The following is a 23,896-nucleotide window of genomic DNA, read 5'->3' as shown; positions in this document are numbered from 1 at the left end:
TAGGCATAGTTGTCTATAGTAACATGAAAGCAAATAAGAAGAACCTGTCAAAGTCTAGAACTCTTGATTAGTTTGATTCCATAATAACCCAATGGATAAAATGCTAAGCAAGTGCATATTGATTATCTGGAAGGCAGGCTACACGAATATACAAGGTATGCAAAGGGCCGAAATGGATCGCTGGGTCCTACCACCTTGGTGAAAACTTGCTGGGACCCGAGGGGTATATATGCCTCTTGCAAAAGTGTCAGCAGATACCATTGGGGAGCAGGCTTTGACCCCATAGGTGATATCTTTTCCCTTCAGATTTAGTCACAGAACATCACTGAAACAGAACAATAAATCCACACAGAGCAAACTTGAACTAAAATAAATTTCTTACAATTAATTTTCACGCTTTTATCATATAGTGACCAGTGGTGTTGTAAATACCTTAAGAGTTACATATGCCAAGTAAGCATACATGTAAGTGACTACATGTGGTGTGATAGAACTTCAAGACCCTAGGCATAGTTGTCTATAGTAACATGAAAGCAAATAAGAAAAACCTGTCAAAGTCTAGAACTCTTGATTAGTTTGATTTCATAATAACCCAATGGAAGAAATGCTAAGCAAGTGCATATTGATTATCTGTAGGGAAGGCTACACGAATAAACAAGGTATGCAAAGGGGAGAAATGGATCGCTGGGTCCTACCACCTTGGTGAAAACTTGCTGGGACCCGAGGGGTATATATGTCTCTTTCAAAAGCTGCAGCTGATACCATTGGGGAACTGGCTTTGACCCCGTAGGTGATATATTTTCCCTTCAGAAAATTCAAAATGTCAAAGAACATCACTGAAACAGAACAATAAACAATAAATCCACACAGAGCAAACTTGAACTAATATAAATTTCTTACGATTAATTTTCACACTTTTATCATATAGTGACCAGTGGTGTTGTAAATACCTAAGGCGTTACATATGTCAAGTAAGCATACATGTAAGTGACAACATGTGGTGTGATAGAACTTCAAGACCCTAGGCATAGTTGTCTATAGTAACATGAAAGCAAATAAGAAGAACCTGTCAAAGTCTAGAACTCTTGATTAGTTTGATTCCATAATAACCCAATGGATAAAATGCTAAGCAAGTGCATATTGATTATCTGTAGGGAAGGCTACACGAATAAACAAGGTATGCAAAGGGGAGAAATGGATCGCTGGGTCCTACCACCTTGGTGAAAACTTGCTGGGACCCGAGGGGTATATATGTCTCTTTCAAAAGCTGCAGCTGATACCATTGGGGAACTGGCTTTGACCCCGTAGGTGATATATTTTCCCTTCAGAAAATTCAAAATGTCAAAGAACATCACTGAAACAGAACAATAAACAATAAATCCACACAGAGCAAACTTGAACTAATATAAATTTCTTACGATTAATTTTCACACTTTTATCATATAGTGACCAGTGGTGTTGTAAATACCTAAAGAGTACATATGTCAAGTAAGCATACATGTAAGTGACTACATGTGGTGTGATAGAACTTCAAGACCCTAGGCATAGTTGTCTATAGTAACATGAAAGCAAATAAGAAGAACCTGTCAAAGTCTAGAACTCTTGATTAGTTTGATTCCATAATAACCCAATGGATAAAATGCTAAGCAAGTGCATATTGATTATCTGGAAGGCAGGCTACACGAATAAACAAGGTATGCAAAGGGCCGAAATGGATCCCTGGGTCCTACCACCTTGGTGAAAACTTGCTGGGACCCGAGGGGTATATATGCCTCTTGCAAAAGTGTCAGCAGAAACCATTGGGGAGCAGTCTTTGACCCCAAAGGTGATATCTTTTCCCTTCAGATTTAGTCACAGAACATCACTGAAACAGAACAATAAATCTACACAGAGCAAACTTGAACTAATATAAATTTCTTACGATTAATTTTCACACTTTTATCATATAGTGACCAGTGGTGTTGTAAATACCTAAGGCGTTACATATGTCAAGTAAGCATACATGTAAGTGACAACATGTGGTGTGATAGAACTTCAAGACCCTAGGCATAGTTGTCTATAGTAACATGAAAGCAAATAAGAAGAACCTGTCAAAGTCTAGAACTCTTGATTAGTTTGATTCCATAATAACCCAATGGATAAAATGCTAAGCAAGTGCATATTGATTATCTGGAAGGCAGGCTACACGAATAAACAAGGTATGCAAAGGGCCGAAATGGATCGCTGGGTCCTACCACCTTGGTGAAAACTTGCTGGGACCCGAGGGGTATATATGCCTCTTGCAAAAGTGTCAGCAGAAACCATTGGGGAGCAGGCTTTGACCCCAAAGGTGATATCTTTTCCCTTCAGATTTAGTCACAGAACATCACTGAAACAGAACAATAAATCTACACAGAGCAAACTTGAACTAATATAAATTTCTTACGATTAATTTTCACACTTTTATCATATAGTGACCAGTGGTGTTGTAAATACCTAAGGCGTTACATATGTCAAGTAAGCATACATGTAAGTGACAACATGTGGTGTGATAGAACTTCAAGACCCTAGGCATAGTTGTCTATAGTAACATGAAAGCAAATAAGAAGAACCTGTCAAAGTCTAGAACTCTTGATTAGTTTGATTCCATAATAACCCAATGGATAAAATGCTAAGCAAGTGCATATTGATTATCTGGAAGGCAGGCTACACGAATAAACAAGGTATGCAAAGGGCCGAAATGGATCGCTGGGTCCTACCACCTTGGTGAAAACTTGCTGGGACCCGAGGGGTATATATGCCTCTTGCAAAAGCTTCAGCAGATACCATTGGGGAACAGGCTTTGACCCCGTAGGTGATATCTTTTCCCTTCAGATTTAGTCAAAGAACATCACTGGAACAGAACAATACATCCACACAGAGCAAACTTGAACTAAAATAAATTTCTTACGATTAATTTTCACGCTTTTATCATATAGTGACCAGTGGTGTTGAAAATACCTTAAGAGTTACATATGCCAAGTAAGCATACATGTAAGTGACTACATGTGGTGTGATAGAACTTCAAGACCATAGGCATAGTTGTCTATAGTAACATGAAAGCAAATAAGAAAAACCTGTCAAAGTCTAGAACTCTTGATTAGTTTGATTTCATAATAACCCAATAGAAGAAATGCTAAGCAAGTGCATATTGATTATCTGTAGGGAAGGCTACACGAATAAACAAGGTATGCAAAGGGGAGAAATGGATCGCTGGGTCCTACTACCTTGGTGAAAACTTGCTGGGACCCGAGGGGTATATATGTCTCTTGCAAAAGCTGCAGCTGATACCATTGGGGAACTGGCTTTGACCCCGTAGGTGATATATTTTCCTTTCAGAAAATTCAAAATGTCAAAGAACATCACTGAAACAGAACAATAAACAATAAATCCACACAGAGCAAACTTGAACTAATATAAATTTCTTACGATTAATTTTCACACTTTTATCATATAGTGACCAGTGGTGTTGTAAATACCTAAAGAGTAAGTAAGTATACATGTAAGTGACTACATGTGGTGTGATAGAACTTCAAGACCATAGGCATAGTTGTCTATAGTAACATGAAAGCAAATAAGAAGAACCTGTCAAAGTCTAGAACTCTTGATTAGTTTGATTCCATAATAACCCAATGGATAAAATGCTAAGCAAGTGCATATTGATTATCTGGAAGGCAGGCTACACGAATAAACAAGGTATGCAAAGGGCCGAAATGGATCGCTGGGTCCTACCACCTTGGTGAAAACTTGCTGGGACCCGAGGGGTATATATGCCTCTTGCAAAAGTGTCAGCAGAAACCATTGGGGAGCAGGCTTTGACCCCATAGGTGATATCTTTTCCCTTCAGATTTAGTCACAGAACATCACTGAAACAGAACAATAAATATACACAGAGCAAACTTGAACTAATATAAATTTCTTACGATTAATTTTCACACTTTTATCATATAGTGACCAGTGGTGTTGTAAATACCTAAGGCGTTACATATGTCAAGTAAGCATACATGTAAGTGACTACATGTGGTGTGATAGAACTTCAAGACCCTAGGCATAGTTGTCTATAGTAACATGAAAGCAAATAAGAAGAACCTGTCAAAGTCTAGAACTCTTGATTAGTTTGATTCCATAATAACCCAATGGATAAAATGCTAAGCAAGTGCATATTGATTATCTGGAAGGCAGGCTACACGAATAAACAAGGTATGCAAAGGGCCGAAATGGATCGCTGGGTCCTACCACCTTGGTGAAAACTTGCTGGGACCCGAGGGGTATATATGTCTCTTGCAAAAGTGTCAGCAGATACCATTGGGGAGCAGGCTTTGACCCCATAGGTGATATCTTTTCCCTTCAGATTTAGTCACAGAACATCACTGAAACAGAACAATAAATCCACACAGAGCAAACTTGAACTAATATAAATTTCTTACGATTAATTTTCACGCTTTTATCATATAGTGACTAGTGGTGTTGTAAATACCTAAAGAGTACATATGTCAAGTAAGTATACATGTAAGTGACTACATGTGGTGTGATAGAACTTCAAGACCCTAGGCATAGTTGTCTATAGTAACATGAAAGCAAATAAGAAGAACCTGTCAAAGTCTAGAACTCTTGATTAGTTTGATTCCATAATAACCCAATGGATAAAATGCTAAGCAAGTGCATATTGATTATCTGGAAGGCAGGCTACACGAATAAACAAGGTATGCAAAGGGCCGAAATGGATCGCTGGGTCCTACCACCTTGGTGAAAACTTGCTGGGACCCGAGGGGTATATATGCCTCTTGCAAAAGTGTCAGCAGAAACCATTGGGGAGCAGGCTTTGACCCCATAGGTGATATCTTTTCCCTTCAGATTTAGTCAGAGAACATCACTGAAACAGAACAATAAATCTACACAGAGCAAACTTGAACTAATATAAATTTCTTACGATTAATTTTCACACTTTTATCATATAGTGACCAGTGGTGTTGTAAATACCTAAGGAGTTACATATGTCAAGTAAGCATACATGTAAGTGACTACATGTGGTGTGATAGAACTTCAAGACCCTAGGCATAGTTGTCTATAGTAACATGAAAGCAAATAAGAAGAACCTGTCAAAGTCTAGAACTCTTGATTAGTTTGATTCCATAATAACCCAATGGATAAAATGCTAAGCAAGTGCATATTGATTATCTGGAAGGCAGGCTACACGAATAAACAAGGTATGCAAAGGGCCGAAATGGATCGCTGGGTACTACCACCTTGGTGAAAACTTGCTGGGACCCGAGGGGTATATATGCCTCTTGCAAAAGTGTCAGCAGAAACCATTGGGGAGCAGGCTTTGACCCCATAGGTGATATCTTTTCCCTTCAGATTTAATCAGAGAACATCACTGAAACAGAACAATAAATCTACACAGAGCAAACTTGAACTAATATAAATTTCTTACGATTAATTTTCACACTTTTATCATATAGTGACCAGTGGTGTTGTAAATACCTAAGGAGTTACATATGTCAAGTAAGCATACATGTAAGTGACTACATGTGGTGTGATAGAACTTCAAGACCCTAGGCATAGTTGTCTATAGTAACATGAAAGCAAATAAGAAGAACCTGTCAAAGTGTAGAACTCTTGATTAGTTTGATTCCATAATAACCCAATGGATAAAATGCTAAGCAAGTGCATATTGATTATCTGGAAGGCAGGCTACACGAATAAACAAGGTATGCAAAGGGCCGAAATGGATCGCTGGGTCCTACCACCTTGGTGAAAACTTGCTGGGACCCGAGGGGTATATATGCCTCTTGCAAAAGCTTCAGCAGATACCATTGGGGAACAGGCTTTGACCCCGTAGGTGATATCTTTTCCCTTCAGATTTAGTCAAAGAACATCACTGGAACAGAACAATACATCCACACAGAGCAAACTTGAAGTAAAATAAATTTCTTACGATTAATTTTCACGCTTTTATCATATAGTGACCAGTGGTGTTGTAAATACCTTAAGAGTTACATATGCCAAGTAAGCATACATGTAAGTGACTACATGTGGTGTGATAGAACTTCAAGACCATAGGCATAGTTGTCTATAGTAACATGAAAGCAAATAAGAAAAACCTGTCAAAGTCTAGAACTCTTGATTAGTTTGATTTCATAATAACCCAATAGAAGAAATGCTAAGCAAGTGCATATTGATTATCTGTAGGGAAGGCTACACGAATAAACAAGGTATGCAAAGGGGAGAAATGGATCGCTGGGTCCTACTAACTTGGTGAAAACTTGCTGGGACCCGAGGGGTATATATGTCTCTTGCAAAAGCTGCAGCTGATACCATTGGGGAACTGGCTTTGACCCCGTAGGTGATATATTTTCCCTTAAGAAAATTCAAAATGTCAAAGAACATCACTGAAACAGAACAATAAACAATAAATCCACACAGAGCAAACTTGAACTAATATAAATTTCTTACGATTAATTTTCACACTTTTATCATATAGTGACCAGTGGTGTTGTAAATACCTAAAGAGTAAGTAAGTATACATGTAAGTGACTACATGTGGTGTGATAGAACTTCAAGACCATAGGCATAGTTGTCTATAGTAACATGAAAGCAAATAAGAAGAACCTGTCAAAGTCTAGAACTCTTGATTAGTTTGATTCCATAATAACCCAATGGATAAAATGCTAAGCAAGTGCATATTGATTATCTGGAAGGCAGGCTACACGAATAAACAAGGTATGCAAAGGGCCGAAATGGATCGCTGGGTCCTACCACCTTGGTGAAAACTTGCTGGGACCCGAGGGGTATATATGCCTCTTGCAAAAGCTTCAGCAGAAACCATTGGGGAGCAGGCTTTGACCCCATAGGTGATATCTTTTCCCTTCAGATTTAATCACAGAACATCACTGAAACAGAACAATAAATCTACACAGAGCAAACTTGAACTAATATAAATTTCTTACGATTAATTTTCACACTTTTATCATATAGTGACCAGTGGTGTTGTAAATACCTAAGGCGTTACATATGTCAAGTAAGCATACATGTAAGTGACTACATGTGGTGTGATAGAACTTCAAGACCCTAGGCATAGTTGTCTATAGTAACATGAAAGCAAATAAGAAGAACCTGTCAAAGTCTAGAACTCTTGATTAGTTTGATTCCATAATAACCCAATGGATAAAATGCTAAGCAAGTGCATATTGATTATCTGGAAGGCAGGCTACACGAATAAACAAGGTATGCAAAGGACCGAAATGGATCGCTGGGTCCTACCACCTTGGTGAAAACTTGCTGGGACCCGAGGGGTATATATGCCTCTTGCAAAAGTGTCAGCAGAAACCATTGGGGAGCAGGCTTTGACCCCATAGGTGATATCTTTTCCCTTCAGATTTAGTCACAGAACATCACTGAAACAGAACAATAAATATACACAGAGCAAACTTGAACTAATATAAATTTCTTACGATTAATTTTCACACTTTTATCATATAGTGACCAGTGGTGTTGTAAATACCTAAGGCGTTACATATGTCAAGTAAGCATACATGTAAGTGACTACATGTGGTGTGATAGAACTTCAAGACCCTAGGCATAGTTGTCTATAGTAACATGAAAGCAAATAAGAAGAACCTGTCAAAGTCTAGAACTCTTGATTAGTTTAATTCCATAATAACCCAATGGATAAAATGCTAAGCAAGTGCATATTGATTATCTGTAGGGAAGGCTACACGAATAAACAAGGTATGCAAAGGGCCGAAATGGATCGCTGGGTCCTACCACCTTGGTGAAAACTTGCTGGGACCCGAGGGGTATATATGTCTCTTGCAAAAGTGTCAGCAGATACCATTGGGGAGCAGGCTTTGACCCCATAGGTGATATCTTTTCCCTTCAGATTTAGTCACAGAACATCACTGAAACAGAACAATAAATCCACACAGAGCAAACTTGAACTAATATAAATTTCTTACGATTAATTTTCACGCTTTTATCATATAGTGACTAGTGGTGTTGTAAATACCTAAAGAGTACATATGTCAAGTAAGTATACATGTAAGTGACTACATGTGGTGTGATAGAACTTCAAGACCCTAGGCATAGTTGTCTATAGTAACATGAAAGCAAATAAGAAGAACCTGTCAAAGTCTAGAACTCTTGATTAGTTTGATTCCATAATAACCCAATGGATAAAATGCTAAGCAAGTGCATATTGATTATCTGGAAGGCAGGCTACACGAATAAACAAGGTATGCAAAGGGCCGAAATGGATCGCTGGGTCCTACCACCTTGGTGAAAACTTGCTGGGACCCGAGGGGTATATATGCCTCTTGCAAAAGTGTCAGCAGAAACCATTGGGGAGCAGGCTTTGACCCCATAGGTGATATCTTTTCCCTTCAGATTTAATCACAGAACATCACTGAAACAGAACAATAAATCTACACAGAGCAAACTTGAACTAATATAAATTTCTTACGATTAATTTTCACACTTTTATCATATAGTGACCAGTGGTGTTGTAAATACCTAAGGCGTTACATATGTCAAGTAAGCATACATGTAAGTGACTACATGTGGTGTGATAGAACTTCAAGACCCTTGGCATAGTTGTCTATAGTAACATGAAAGCAAATAAGAAGAACCTGTCAAAGTCTAGAACTCTTGATTAGTTTGATTCCATAATAACCCAATGGATAAAATGCTAAGCAAGTGCATATTGATTATCTGGAAGGCAGGTTACACGAATAAACAAGGTATGCAAAGGACCGAAATGGATCGCTGGGTCCTACCACCTTGGTGAAAACTTGCTGGGACCCGAGGGTTATATATGCCTCTTGCAAAAGGGTCAGCAGAAACCATTGGGGAGCAGGCTTTGACCCCATAGGTGATATCTTTTCCCTTCAGATTTAGTCACAGAACATCACTGAAACAGAACAATAAATATACACAGAGCAAACTTGAACTAATATAAATTTCTTACGATTAATTTTCACACTTTTATCATATAGTGACCAGTGGTGTTGTAAATACCTAAGGCGTTACATATGTCAAGTAAGCATACATGTAAGTGACTACATGTGGTGTGATAGAACTTCAAGACCCTAGGCATAGTTGTCTATAGTAACATGAAAGCAAATAAGAAGAACCTGTCAAAGTCTAGAACTCTTGATTAGTTTAATTCCATAATAACCCAATGGATAAAATGCTAAGCAAGTGCATATTGATTATCTGGAAGGCAGGCTACACGAATAAACAAGGTATGCAAAGGGCCGAAATGGATCGCTGGGTCCTACCACCTTGGTGAAAACTTGCTGGGACCCGAGGGGTATATATGTCTCTTGCAAAAGTGTCAGCAGATACCATTGGGGAGCAGGCTTTGACCCCATAGGTGATATCTTTTCCCTTCAGATTTAGTCACAGAACATCACTGAAACAGAACAATAAATCCACACAGAGCAAACTTGAACTACTATAAATTTCTTACGATTAATTTTCACGCTTTTATCATATAGTGACCAGTGGTGTTGTAAATACCTAAAGAGTACATATGTCAAGTAAGTATACATGTAAGTGACTACATGTGGTGTGATAGAACTTCAAGACCCTAGGCATAGTTGTCTATAGTAACATGAAAGCAAATAAGAAGAACCTGTCAAAGTCTAGAACTCTTGATTAGTTTGATTCCATAATAACCCAATGGATAAAATGCTAAGCAAGTGCATATTGATTATCTGGAAGGCAGGCTACACGAATAAACAAGGTATGCAAAGGGCCGAAATGGATCGCTGGGTCCTACCACCTTGGTGAAAACTTGCTGGGACCCGAGGGGTATATATGCCTCTTGCAAAAGTCTCAGCAGAAACCATTGGGGAGCAGGCTTTGACCCCATAGGTGATATCTTTTCCCTTCAGATTTAGTCACACAACATCACTGAAACAGAATAATAAATCTACTCAGAGCAAACTTGAACTAATATAAATTTCTTACGATTAATTTTCACACTTTTATCATATAGTGACCAGTGGTGTTGTAAATACCTAAGGCGTTACATATGTCAAGTAAGCATACATGTAAGTGACTACATGTGGTGTGATAGAACTTCAAGACCCTAGGCATAGTTGTCTATAGTAACATGAAAGCAAATAAGAAGAACCTGTCAAAGTCTAGAACTCTTGATTAGTTTGATTCCATAATAACCCAATGGATAAAATGCTAAGCAAGTGCATATTGATTATCTGGAAGGCAGGCAACACGAATATACAAGGTATGCAAAGGGCCGAAATGGATCGCTGGGTCCTACCACCTTGGTGAAAACTTGCTGGGACCCGAGGGGTATATATGCCTCTTGCAAAAGTGTCAGCAGATACCATTGGGGAGCAGGCTTTGACCCCATAGGTGATATCTTTTCCCTTCAGATTTAGTCACAGAACATCACTGAAACAGAACAATAAATCCACACAGAGCAAACTTGAACTAAAATAAATTTCTTACAATTAATTTTCACGCTTTTATCATATAGTGACCAGTGGTGTTGTAAATACCTTAAGAGTTACATATGCCAAGTAAGCATACATGTAAGTGACTACATGTGGTGTGATAGAACTTCAAGACCCTAGGCATAGTTGTCTATAGTAACATGAAAGGAAATAAGAAAAACCTGTCAAAGTCTAGAACTCTTGATTAGTTTGATTTCATAATAACCCAATGGAAGAAATGCTAAGCAAGTGCATATTGATTATCTGTAGGGAAGGCTACACGAATAAACAAGGTATGCAAAGGGCCGAAATGGATCGCTGGGTCCTACTACCTTGGTGAAAACTTGCTGGGACCCGAGGGGTATATATGTCTCTTTCAAAAGCTGCAGCTGATACCATTGGGGAACTGGCTTTGACCCCGTAGGTGATATATTTTCCCTTCAGAAAATTCAAAATGTCAAAGAACATAACTGAAACAGAACAATAAACAATAAATCCACACAGAGCAAACTTGAACTAATATAAATTTCTTACGATTAATTTTCACACTTTTATCATATAGTGACCAGTGGTGTTGTAAATACCTAAAGAGTACATATGTCAAGTAAGTATACATGTAAGTGACTACATGTGGTGTGATAGAACTTCAAGACCCTAGGCATAGTTGTCCATAGTAACATGAAAGCAAATAAGAAGAACCTGTCAAAGTCTAGAACTCTTGATTAGTTTGATTCCATAATAACCCAATGGATAAAATGCTAAGCAAGTGCATATTGATTATCTGGAAGGCAGGCTACACGAATAAACAAGGTATGCAAAGGGCCGAAATGGATCGCTGGGTCCTACCACCTTGGTGAAAACTTGCTGGGACCCGAGGGGTATATATGCCTCTTGCAAAAGTGTCAGCAGAAACCATTGGGGAGCAGGCTTTGACCCCAAAGGTGATATCTTTTCCCTTCAGATTTAGTCACAGAACATCACTGAAACAGAACAATAAATCTACACAGAGCAAACTTGAACTAATATAAATTTCTTACGATTAATTTTCACGCTTTTATCATATAGTGACTAGTGGTGTTGTAAATACCTAAAGAGTACATATGTCAAGTAAGTATACATGTAAGTGACTACATGTGGTGTGATAGAACTTCAAGACCCTAGGCATAGTTGTCTATAGTAACATGAAAGCAAATAAGAAGAACCTGTCAAAGTCTAGAACTCTTGATTAGTTTGATTCCATAATAACCCAATGGATAAAATGCTAAGCAAGTGCATATTGATTATCTGGAAGGCAGGCTACACGAATAAACAAGGTATGCAAAGGGCCGAAATGGATCGCTGGGTCCTACCACCTTGGTGAAAACTTGCTGGGACCCGAGGGGTATATATGCCTCTTGCAAAAGTGTCAGCAGAAACCATTGGGGAGCAGGCTTTGACCCCATAGGTGATATCTTTTCCCTTCAGATTTAATCAGAGAACATCACTGAAACAGAACAATAAATCTACACAGAGCAAACTTGAACTAATATGAATTTCTTACGATTAATTTTCACACTTTTATCATATAGTGACCAGTGGTGTTGTAAATACCTAAGGAGTTACATATGTCAAGTAAGCATACATGTAAGTGACTACATGTGGTGTGATAGAACTTCAAGACCCTAGGCATAGTTGTCTATAGTAACATGAAAGCAAATAAGAAGAACCTGTCAAAGTCTAGAACTCTTGATTAGTTTGATTCCATAATAACCCAATGGATAAAATGCTAAGCAAGTGCATATTGATTATCTGGAAGGCAGGCTACACGAATAAACAAGGTATGCAAAGGGCCGAAATGGATCGCTGGGTCCTACCACCTTGGTGAAAACTTGCTGGGACCCGAGGGGTATATATGCCTCTTGCAAAAGCTTCAGCAGATACCATTGGGGAACAGGCTTTGACCCCGTAGGTGATATCTTTTCCCTTCAGATTTAGTCAAAGAACATCACTGGAACAGAACAATACATCCACACAGAGCAAACTTGAACTAAAATAAATTTCTTACGATTAATTTTCACGCTTTTATCATATAGTGACCAGTGGTGTTGTAAATACCTTAAGAGTTACATATGCCAAGTAAGCATACATGTAAGTGACTACATGTGGTGTGATAGAACTTCAAGACCATAGGCATAGTTGTCTATAGTAACATGAAAGCAAATAAAAAGAACCTGTCAAAGTCTAGAACTCTTGATTAGTTTGATTCCATAATAACCCAATGGATAAAATGCTAAGCAAGTGCATATTGATTATCTGGAAGGCAGGCTACACGAAAAAAAAAAAGGTATGCAAAGGGCCGAAATGGATCGCTGGGCCCTACCACCTTGGTGAAAACTTGCTGGGACCCGAGGGGTATATATGCCTCTTGCAAAAGCTTCAGCAGAAACCATTGGGGAGCAGGCTTTGACCCCATAGGTGATATCTTTTCCCTTCAGATTTAATCACAGAACATCACTGAAACAGAACAATAAATCTACACAGAGCAAACTTGAACTAATATAAATTTCTTACGATTAATTTTCACACTTTTATCATATAGTGACCAGTGGTGTTGTAAATACCTAAGGCGTTACATATGTCAAGTAAGCATACATGTAAGTGACTACATGTGGTGTGATAGAACTTCAAGACCCTAGGCATAGTTGTCTATAGTAACATGAAAGCAAATAAGAAGAACCTGTCAAAGTCTAGAACTCTTGATTAGTTTGATTCCATAATAACCCAATGGATAAAATGCTAAGCAAGTGCATATTGATTATCTGGAAGGCAGGCTACACGAATAAACAAGGTATGCAAAGGACCGAAATGGATCGCTGGGTCCTACCACCTTGGTGAAAACTTGCTGGGACCCGAGGGTTATATATGCCTCTTGCAAAAGGGTCAGCAGAAACCATTGGGGAGCAGGCTTTGACCCCATAGGTGATATCTTTTCCCTTCAGATTTAGTCACAGAACATCACTGAAACAGAACAATAAATATACACAGAGCAAACTTGAACTAATATAAATTTCTTACGATTAATTTTCACACTTTTATCATATAGTGACCAGTGGTGTTGTAAATACCTAAGGCGTTACATATGTCAAGTAAGCATACATGTAAGTGACTACATGTGGTGTGATAGAACTTCAAGACCCTAGGCATAGTTGTCTATAGTAACATGAAAGCAAATAAGAAGAACCTGTCAAAGTCTTGAACTCTTGATTAGTTTAATTCCATAATAACCCAATGGATAAAATGCTAAGCAAGTGCATATTGATTATCTGGAAGGCAGGCTACACGAATAAACAAGGTATGCAAAGGGCCGAAATGGATCGCTGGGTCCTACCACCTTGGTGAAAACTTGCTGGGACCCGAGGGGTATATATGTCTCTTGCAAAAGTGTCAGCAGATACCATTGGGGAGCAGGCTTTGACCCCATAGGTGATATCTTTTCCCTTCAGATTTAGTCACAGAACATCACTGAAACAGAACAATAAATCCACACAGAGCAAACTTGAACTAATATAAATTTCTTACGATTAATTTTCACGCTTTTATCATATAGTGACCAGTGGTGTTGTAAATACCTAAAGAGTACATATGTCAAGTAAGTATACATGTAAGTGACTACATGTGGTGTGATAGAACTTCAAGACCCTAGGCATAGTTGTCTATAGTAACATGAAAGCAAATAAGAAGAACCTGTCAAAGTCTAGAACTCTTGATTAGTTTGATTCCATAATAACCCAATGGATAAAATGCTAAGCAAGTGCATATTGATTATCTGGAAGGCAGGCTACACGAATAAACAAGGTATGCAAAGGGCCGAAATGGATCGCTGGGTCCTACCACCTTGGTGAAAACTTGCTGGGACCCGAGGGGTATATATGCCTCTTGCAAAAGTCTCAGCAGGAACCATTGGGGAGCAGGCTTTGACCCCATAGGTGATATCTTTTCCCTTCAGATTTAGTCACACAACATCACTGAAACAGAATAATAAATCTACTCAGAGCAAACTTGAACTAATATAAATTTCTTACGATTAATTTTCACACTTTTATCATATAGTGACCAGTGGTGTTGTAAATACCTAAGGCGTTACATATGTCAAGTAAGCATACATGTAAGTGACTACATGTGGTGTGATAGAACTTCAAGACCCTAGGCATAGTTGTCTATAGTAACATGAAAGCAAATAAGAAGAACCTGTCAAAGTCTAGAACTCTTGATTAGTTTGATTCCATAATAACCCAATGGATAAAATGCTAAGCAAGTGCATATTGATTATCTGGAAGGCAGGCAACACGAATATACAAGGTATGCAAAGGGCCGAAATGGATCGCTGGGTCCTACCACCTTGGTGAAAACTTGCTGGGACCCGAGGGGTATATATGCCTCTTGCAAAAGTGTCAGCAGATACCATTGGGGAGCAGGCTTTGACCCCATAGGTGATATCTTTTCCCTTCAGATTTAGTCACAGAACATCACTGAAACAGAACAATAAATCCACACAGAGCAAACTTGAACTAAAATAAATTTCTTACAATTAATTTTCACGCTTTTATCATATAGTGACCAGTGGTGTTGTAAATACCTTAAGAGTTACATATGCCAAGTAAGCATACATGTAAGTGACTACATGTGGTGTGATAGAACTTCAAGACCCTAGGCATAGTTGTCTATAGTAACATGAAAGGAAATAAGAAAAACCTGTCAAAGTCTAGAACTCTTGATTAGTCTGATTTCATAATAACCCAATGGAAGAAATGCTAAGCAAGTGCATATTGATTATCTGTAGGGAAGGCTACACGAATAAACAAGGTATGCAAAGGGGAGAAATGGATCGCTGGGTCCTACCACCTTGGTGAAAACTTGCTGGGACCCGAGGGGTATATATGTCTCTTTCAAAAGCTGCAGCTGATACCATTGGGGAACTGGCTTTGACCCCGTAGGTGATATATTTTCCCTTCAGAAAATTCAAAATGTCAAAGAACATAACTGAAACAGAACAATAAACAATAAATCCACACAGAGCAAACTTGAACTAATATAAATTTCTTACGATTAATTTTCACACTTTTATCATATAGTGACCAGTGGTGTTGTAAATACCTAAAGAGTACATATGTCAAGTAAGTATACATGTAAGTGACTACATGTGGTGTGATAGAACTTCAAGACCCTAGGCATAGTTGTCCATAGTAACATGAAAGCAAATAAGAAGAACCTGTCAAAGTCTAGAACTCTTGATTAGTTTGATTCCATAATAACCCAATGGATAAAATGCTAAGCAAGTGCATATTGATTATCTGGAAGGCAGGCTACACGAATAAACAAGGTATGCAAAGGGCCGAAATGGATCGCTGGGTCCTACCACCTTGGTGAAAACTTGCTGGGACCCGAGGGGTATATATGCCTCTTGCAAAAGTGTCAGCAGAAACCATTGGGGAGCAGGCTTTGACCCCAAAGGTGATATCTTTTCCCTTCAGATTTAGTCACAGAACATCACTGAAACAGAACAATAAATCTACACAGAGCAAACTTGAACTAATATAAATTTCTTACGATTAATTTTCACGCTTTTATCATATAGTGACTAGTGGTGTTGTAAATACCTAAAGAGTACATATGTCAAGTAAGTATACATGTAAGTGACTACATGTGGTGTGATAGAACTTCAAGACCCTAGGCATAGTTGTCTATAGTAACATGAAAGCAAATAAGAAGAACCTGTCAAAGTCTAGAACTCTTGATTAGTTTGATTCCATAATAACCCAATGGATAAAATGCTAAGCAAGTGCATATTGATTATCTGGAAGGCAGGCTACACGAATAAACAAGGTATGCAAAGGGCCGAAATGGATCGCTGGGTCCTACCACCTTGGTGAAAACTTGCTGGGACCCGAGGGGTATATATGCCTCTTGCAAAAGTGTCAGCAGAAACCATTGGGGAGCAGGCTTTGACCCCATAGGTGATATCTTTTCCCTTCAGATTTAATCAGAGAACATCACTGAAACAGAACAATAAATCTACACAGAGCAAACTTGAACTAATATGAATTTCTTACGATTAATTTTCACACTTTTATCATATAGTGACCAGTGGTGTTGTAAATACCTAAGGAGTTACATATGTCAAGTAAGCATACATGTAAGTGACTACATGTGGTGTGATAGAACTTCAAGACCCTAGGCATAGTTGTCTATAGTAACATGAAAGCAAATAAGAAGAACCTGTCAAAGTCTAGAACTCTTGATTAGTTTGATTCCATAATAACCCAATGGATAAAATGCTAAGCAAGTGCATATTGATTATCTGGAAGGCAGGCTACACGAATAAACAAGGTATGCAAAGGGCCGAAATGGATCGCTGGGTCCTACCACCTTGGTGAAAACTTGCTGGGACCCGAGGGGTATATATGCCTCTTGCAAAAGCTTCAGCAGATACCATTGGGGAACAGGCTTTGACCCCGTAGGTGATATCTTTTCCCTTCAGATTTAGTCAAAGAACATCACTGGAACAGAACAATACATCCACACAGAGCAAACTTGAACTAAAATAAATTTCTTACGATTAATTTTCACGCTTTTATCATATAGTGACCAGTGGTGTTGTAAATACCTTAAGAGTTACATATGCCAAGTAAGCATACATGTAAGTGACTACATGTGGTGTGATAGAACTTCAAGACCATAGGCATAGTTGTCTATAGTAACATGAAAGCAAATAAAAAGAACCTGTCAAAGTCTAGAACTCTTGATTAGTTTGATTCCATAATAACCCAATGGATAAAATGCTAAGCAAGTGCATATTGATTATCTGGAAGGCAGGCTACACGAAAAAAAAAAAGGTATGCAAAGGGCCGAAATGGATCGCTGGGCCCTACCACCTTGGTGAAAACTTGCTGGGACCCGAGGGGTATATATGCCTCTTGCAAAAGCTTCAGCAGAAACCATTGGGGAGCAGGCTTTGACCCCATAGGTGATATCTTTTCCCTTCAGATTTAATCACAGAACATCACTGAAACAGAACAATAAATCTACACAGAGCAAACTTGAACTAATATAAATTTCTTACGATTAATTTTCACACTTTTATCATATAGTGACCAGTGGTGTTGTAAATACCTAAGGCGTTACATATGTCAAGTAAGCATACATGTAAGTGACTACATGTGGTGTGATAGAACTTCAAGACCCTAGGCATAGTTGTCTATAGTAACATGAAAGCAAATAAGAAGAACCTGTCAAAGTCTAGAACTCTTGATTAGTTTGATTCCATAATAACCCAATGGATAAAATGCTAAGCAAGCGCATATTGATTATCTGGAAGGCAGGCTACACGAATAAACAAGGTATGCAAAGGACCGAAATGGATCGCTGGGTCCTACCACCTTGGTGAAAACTTGCTGGGACCCGAGGGTTATATATGCCTCTTGCAAAAGGGTCAGCAGAAACCATTGGGGAGCAGGCTTTGACCCCATAGGTGATATCTTTTCCCTTCAGATTTAGTCACAGAACATCACTGAAACAGAACAATAAATATACACAGAGCAAACTTGAACTAATATAAATTTCTTACGATTAATTTTCACACTTTTATCATATAGTGACCAGTGGTGTTGTAAATACCTAAGGCGTTACATATGTCAAGTAAGCATACATGTAAGTGACTACATGTGGTGTGATAGAACTTCAAGACCCTAGGCATAGTTGTCTATAGTAACATGAAAGCAAATAAGAAGAACCTGTCAAAGTCTTGAACTCTTGATTAGTTTAATTCCATAATAACCCAATGGATAAAATGCTAAGCAAGTGCATATTGATTATCTGGAAGGCAGGCTACACGAATAAACAAGGTATGCAAAGGGCCGAAATGGATCGCTGGGTCCTACCACCTTGGTGAAAACTTGCTGGGACCCGAGGGGTATATATGTCTCTTGCAAAAGTGTCAGCAGATACCATTGGGGAGCAGGCTTTGACCCCATAGGTGATATCTTTTCCCTTCAGATTTAGTCACAGAACATCACTGAAACAGAACAATAAATCCACACAGAGCAAACTTGAACTAATATAAATTTCTTACGATTAATTTTCACGCTTTTATCATATAGTGACCAGTGGTGTTGTAAATACCTAAAGAGTACATATGTCAAGTAAGTATACATGTAAGTGACTACATGTGGTGTGATAGAACTTCAAGACCCTAGGCATAGTTGTCTATAGTAACATGAAAGCAAATAAGAAGAACCTGTCAAAGTCTAGAACTCTTGATTAGTTTGATTCCATAATAACCCAATGGATAAAATGCTAAGCAAGTGCATATTGATTATCTGGAAGGCAGGCTACACGAATAAACAAGGTATGCAAAGGGCCGAAATGGATCGCTGGGTCCTACCACCTTGGTGAAAACTTGCTGGGACCCGAGGGGTATATATGCCTCTTGCAAAAGTCTCAGCAGGAACCATTGGGGAGCAGGCTTTGACCCCATAGGTGATATCTTTTCCCTTCAGATTTAGTCACACAACATCACTGAAACAGAATAATAAATCTACTCAGAGCAAACTTGAACTAATATAAATTTCTTACGATTAATTTTCACACTTTTATCATATAGTGACCAGTGGTGTTGTAAATACCTAAGGCGTTACATATGTCAAGTAAGCATACATGTAAGTGACTACATGTGGTGTGATAGAACTTCAAGACCCTAGGCATAGTTGTCTATAGTAACATGAAAGCAAATAAGAAGAACCTGTCAAAGTCTAGAACTCTTGATTAGTTTGATTCCATAATAACCCAATGGATAAAATGCTAAGCAAGTGCATATTGATTATCTGGAAGGCAGGCAACACGAATATACAAGGTATGCAAAGGGCCGAAATGGATCGCTGGGTCCTACCACCTTGGTGAAAACTTGCTGGGACCCGAGGGGTATATATGCCTCTTGCAAAAGTGTCAGCAGATACCATTGGGGAGCAGGCTTTGACCCCATAGGTGATATCTTTTCCCTTCAGATTTAGTCACAGAACATCACTGAAACAGAACAATAAATCCACACAGAGCAAACTTGAACTAAAATAAATTTCTTACAATTAATTTTCACGCTTTTATCATATAGTGACCAGTGGTGTTGTAAATACCTTAAGAGTTACATATGCCAAGTAAGCATACATGTAAGTGACTACATGTGGTGTGATAGAACTTCAAGACCCTAGGCATAGTTGTCTATAGTAACATGAAAGGAAATAAGAAAAACCTGTCAAAGTCTAGAACTCTTGATTAGTCTGATTTCATAATAACCCAATGGAAGAAATGCTAAGCAAGTGCATATTGATTATCTGTAGGGAAGGCTACACGAATAAACAAGGTATGCAAAGGGGAGAAATGGATCGCTGGGTCCTACCACCTTGGTGAAAACTTGCTGGGACCCGAGGGGTATATATGTCTCTTTCAAAAGCTGCAGCTGATACCATTGGGGAACTGGCTTTGACCCCGTAGGTGATATATTTTCCCTTCAGAAAATTCAAAATGTCAAAGAACATAACTGAAACAGAACAATAAACAATAAATCCACACAGAGCAAACTTGAACTAATATAAATTTCTTACGATTAATTTTCACACTTTTATCATATAGTGACCAGTGGTGTTGTAAATAACTAAAGAGTACATATGTCAAGTAAGTATACATGTAAGTGACTACATGTGGTGTGATAGAACTTCAAGACCCTAGGCATAGTTGTCCATAGTAACATGAAAGCAAATAAGAAGAACCTGTCAAAGTCTAAAACTCTTGATTAGTTTGATTCCATAATAACCCAATGGATAAAATGCTAAGCAAGTGCATATTGATTATCTGGAAGGCAGGCTACACGAATAAACAAGGTATGCAAAGGGCCGAAATGGATCGCTGGGTCCTACCACCTTGGTGAAAACTTGCTGGGACCCGAGGGGTATATATGCCTCTTGCAAAAGTGTCAGCAGAAACCATTGGGGAGCAGGCTTTGACCCCAAAGGTGATATCTTTTCCCTTCAGATTTAGTCACAGAACATCACTGAAACAGAACAATAAATCTACACAGAGCAAACTTGAACTAATATAAATTTCTTACGATTAATTTTCACGCTTTTATCATATAGTGACTAGTGGTGTTGTAAATACCTAAAGAGTACATATGTCAAGTAAGTATACATGTAAGTGACTACATGTGGTGTGATAGAACTTCAAGACCCTAGGCATAGTTGTCTATAGTAACATGAAAGCAAATAAGAAGAACCTGTCAAAGTCTAGAACTCTTGATTAGTTTGATTCCATAATAACCCAATGGATAAAATGCTAAGCAAGTGCATATTGATTATCTGGAAGGCAGGCTACACGAATAAACAAGGTATGCAAAGGGCCGAAATGGATCGCTGGGTCCTACCACCTTGGTGAAAACTTGCTGGGACCCGAGGGGTATATATGCCTCTTGCAAAAGTGTCAGCAGAAACCATTGGGGAGCAGGCTTTGACCCCATAGGTGATATCTTTTCCCTTCAGATTTAATCAGAGAACATCACTGAAACAGAACAATAAATCTACACAGAGCAAACTTGAACTAATATGAATTTCTTACGATTAATTTTCACACTTTTATCATATAGTGACCAGTGGTGTTGTAAATACCTAAGGAGTTACATATGTCAAGTAAGCATACATGTAAGTGACTACATGTGGTGTGATAGAACTTCAAGACCCTAGGCATAGTTGTCTATAGTAACATGAAAGCAAATAAGAAGAACCTGTCAAAGTCTAGAACTCTTGATTAGTTTGATTCCATAATAACCCAATGGATAAAATGCTAAGCAAGTGCATATTGATTATCTGGAAGGCAGGCTACACGAATAAACAAGGTATGCAAAGGGCCGAAATGGATCGCTGGGTCCTACCACCTTGGTGAAAACTTGCTGGGACCCGAGGGGTATATATGCCTCTTGCAAAAGCTTCAGCAGATACCATTGGGGAACAGGCTTTGACCCCGTAGGTGATATCTTTTCCCTTCAGATTTAGTCAAAGAACATCACTGGAACAGAACAATACATCCACACAGAGCAAACTTGAACTAAAATAAATTTCTTACGATTAATTTTCACGCTTTTATCATATAGTGACCAGTGGTGTTGTAAATACCTTAAGAGTAACATATGCCAAGTAAGCATACATGTAAGTGACTACATGTGGTGTGATAGAACTTCAAGACCATAGGCATAGTTGTCTATAGTAACATGAAAGCAAATAAAAAGAACCTGTCAAAGTCTAGAACTCTTGATTAGTTTGATTCCATAATAACCCAATGGATAAAATGCTAAGCAAGTGCATATTGATTATCTGGAAGGCAGGCTACACGAAAAAAAAAAAGGTATGCAAAGGGCCGAAATGGATCGCTGGGCCCTACCACCTTGGTGAAAACTTGCTGGGACCCGAGGGGTATATATGCCTCTTGCAAAAGCTTCAGCAGAAACCATTGGGGAGCAGGCTTTGACCCCATAGGTGATATCTTTTCCCTTCAGATTTAATCACAGAACATCACTGAAACAGAACAATAAATCTACACAGAGCAAACTTGAACTAATATAAATTTCTTACGATTAATTTTCACACTTTTATCATATAGTGACCAGTGGTGTTGTAAATACCTAAGGCGTTACATATGTCAAGTAAGCATACATGTAAGTGACTACATGTGGTGTGATAGAACTTCAAGACCCTAGGCATAGTTGTCTATAGTAACATGAAAGCAAATAAGAAGAACCTGTCAAAGTCTAGAACTCTTGATTAGTTTGATTCCATAATAACCCAATGGATAAAATGCTAAGCAAGTGCATATTGATTATCTGGAAGGCAGGCTACACGAATAAACAAGGTATGCAAAGGGCCGAAATGGATCGCTGGGTCCTACCACCTTGGTGAAAACTTGCTGGGACCCGAGGGGTATATATGCCTCTTGCAAAAGCTTCAGCAGATACCATTGGGGAACAGGCTTTGACCCCGTAGGTGATATCTTTTCCCTTCAGATTTAGTCAAAGAACATCACTGGAACAGAACAATACATCCACACAGAGCAAACTTGAACTAAAATAAATTTCTTACGATTAATTTTCACGCTTTTATCATATAGTGACCAGTGGTGTTGAAAATACCTTAAGAGTTACATATGCCAAGTAAGCATACATGTAAGTGACTACATGTGGTGTGATAGAACTTCAAGACCATAGGCATAGTTGTCTATAGTAACATGAAAGCAAATAAGAAAAACCTGTCAAAGTCTAGAACTCTTGATTAGTTTGATTTCATAATAACCCAATAGAAGAAATGCTAAGCAAGTGCATATTGATTATCTGTAGGGAAGGCTACACAAATAAACAAGGTATGCAAAGGGGAGAAATGGATCGCTGGGTCCTACTACCTTGGTGAAAACTTGCTGGGACCCGAGGGGTATATATGTCTCTTGCAAAAGCTGCAGCTGATACCATTGGGGAACTGGCATTGACCCCGTAGGTGATATATTTTCCTTTCAGAAAATTCAAAATGTCAAAGAACATCACTGAAACAGAACAATAAACAATAAATCCACACAGAGCAAACTTGAACTAATATAAATTTCTTACGATTAATTTTCACACTTTTATCATATAGTGACCAGTGGTGTTGTAAATACCTAAAGAGTAAGTAAGTATACATGTAAGTGACTACATGTGGTGTGATAGAACTTCAAGACCATAGGCATAGTTGTCTATAGTAACATGAAAGCAAATAAGAAGAACCTGTCAAAGTCTAGAACTCTTGATTAGTTTGATTCCATAATAACCCAATGGATAAAATGCTAAGCAAGTGCATATTGATTATCTGGAAGGCAGGCTACACGAATAAACAAGGTATGCAAAGGGCCGAAATGGATCGCTGGGCCCTACCACCTTGGTGAAAACTTGCTGGGACCCGAGGGGTATATATGCCTCTTGCAAAAGCTTCAGCAGAAACCATTGGGGAGCAGGCTTTGACCCCATAGGTGATATCTTTTCCCTTCAGATTTAGTCACAGAACATCACTGAAACAGAACAATAAATATACACAGAGCAAACTTGAACTAATATAAATTTCTTACGATTAATTTTCACACTTTTATCATATAGTGACCAGTGGTGTTGTAAATACCTAAGGCGTTACATATGTCAAGTAAGCATACATGTAAGTGACTACATGTGGTGTGATAGAACTTCAAGACCCTAGGCATAGTTGTCTATAGTAACATGAAAGCAAATAAGAAGAACCTGTCAAAGTCTAGAACTCTTGATTAGTTTAATTCCATAATAACCCAATGGATAAAATGCTAAGCAAGTGCATATTGATTATCTGGAA

The sequence above is a fragment of the Scardinius erythrophthalmus genome (assembly GCF_964197995.2).
Source record: "Scardinius erythrophthalmus genome assembly, chromosome: 14".
Lineage (NCBI taxonomy): Eukaryota > Metazoa > Chordata > Actinopteri > Cypriniformes > Leuciscidae > Scardinius > Scardinius erythrophthalmus.
The sequence above is the reverse complement of the archived record's forward strand: the minus strand, read 5'-3'. Positions refer to the sequence as shown.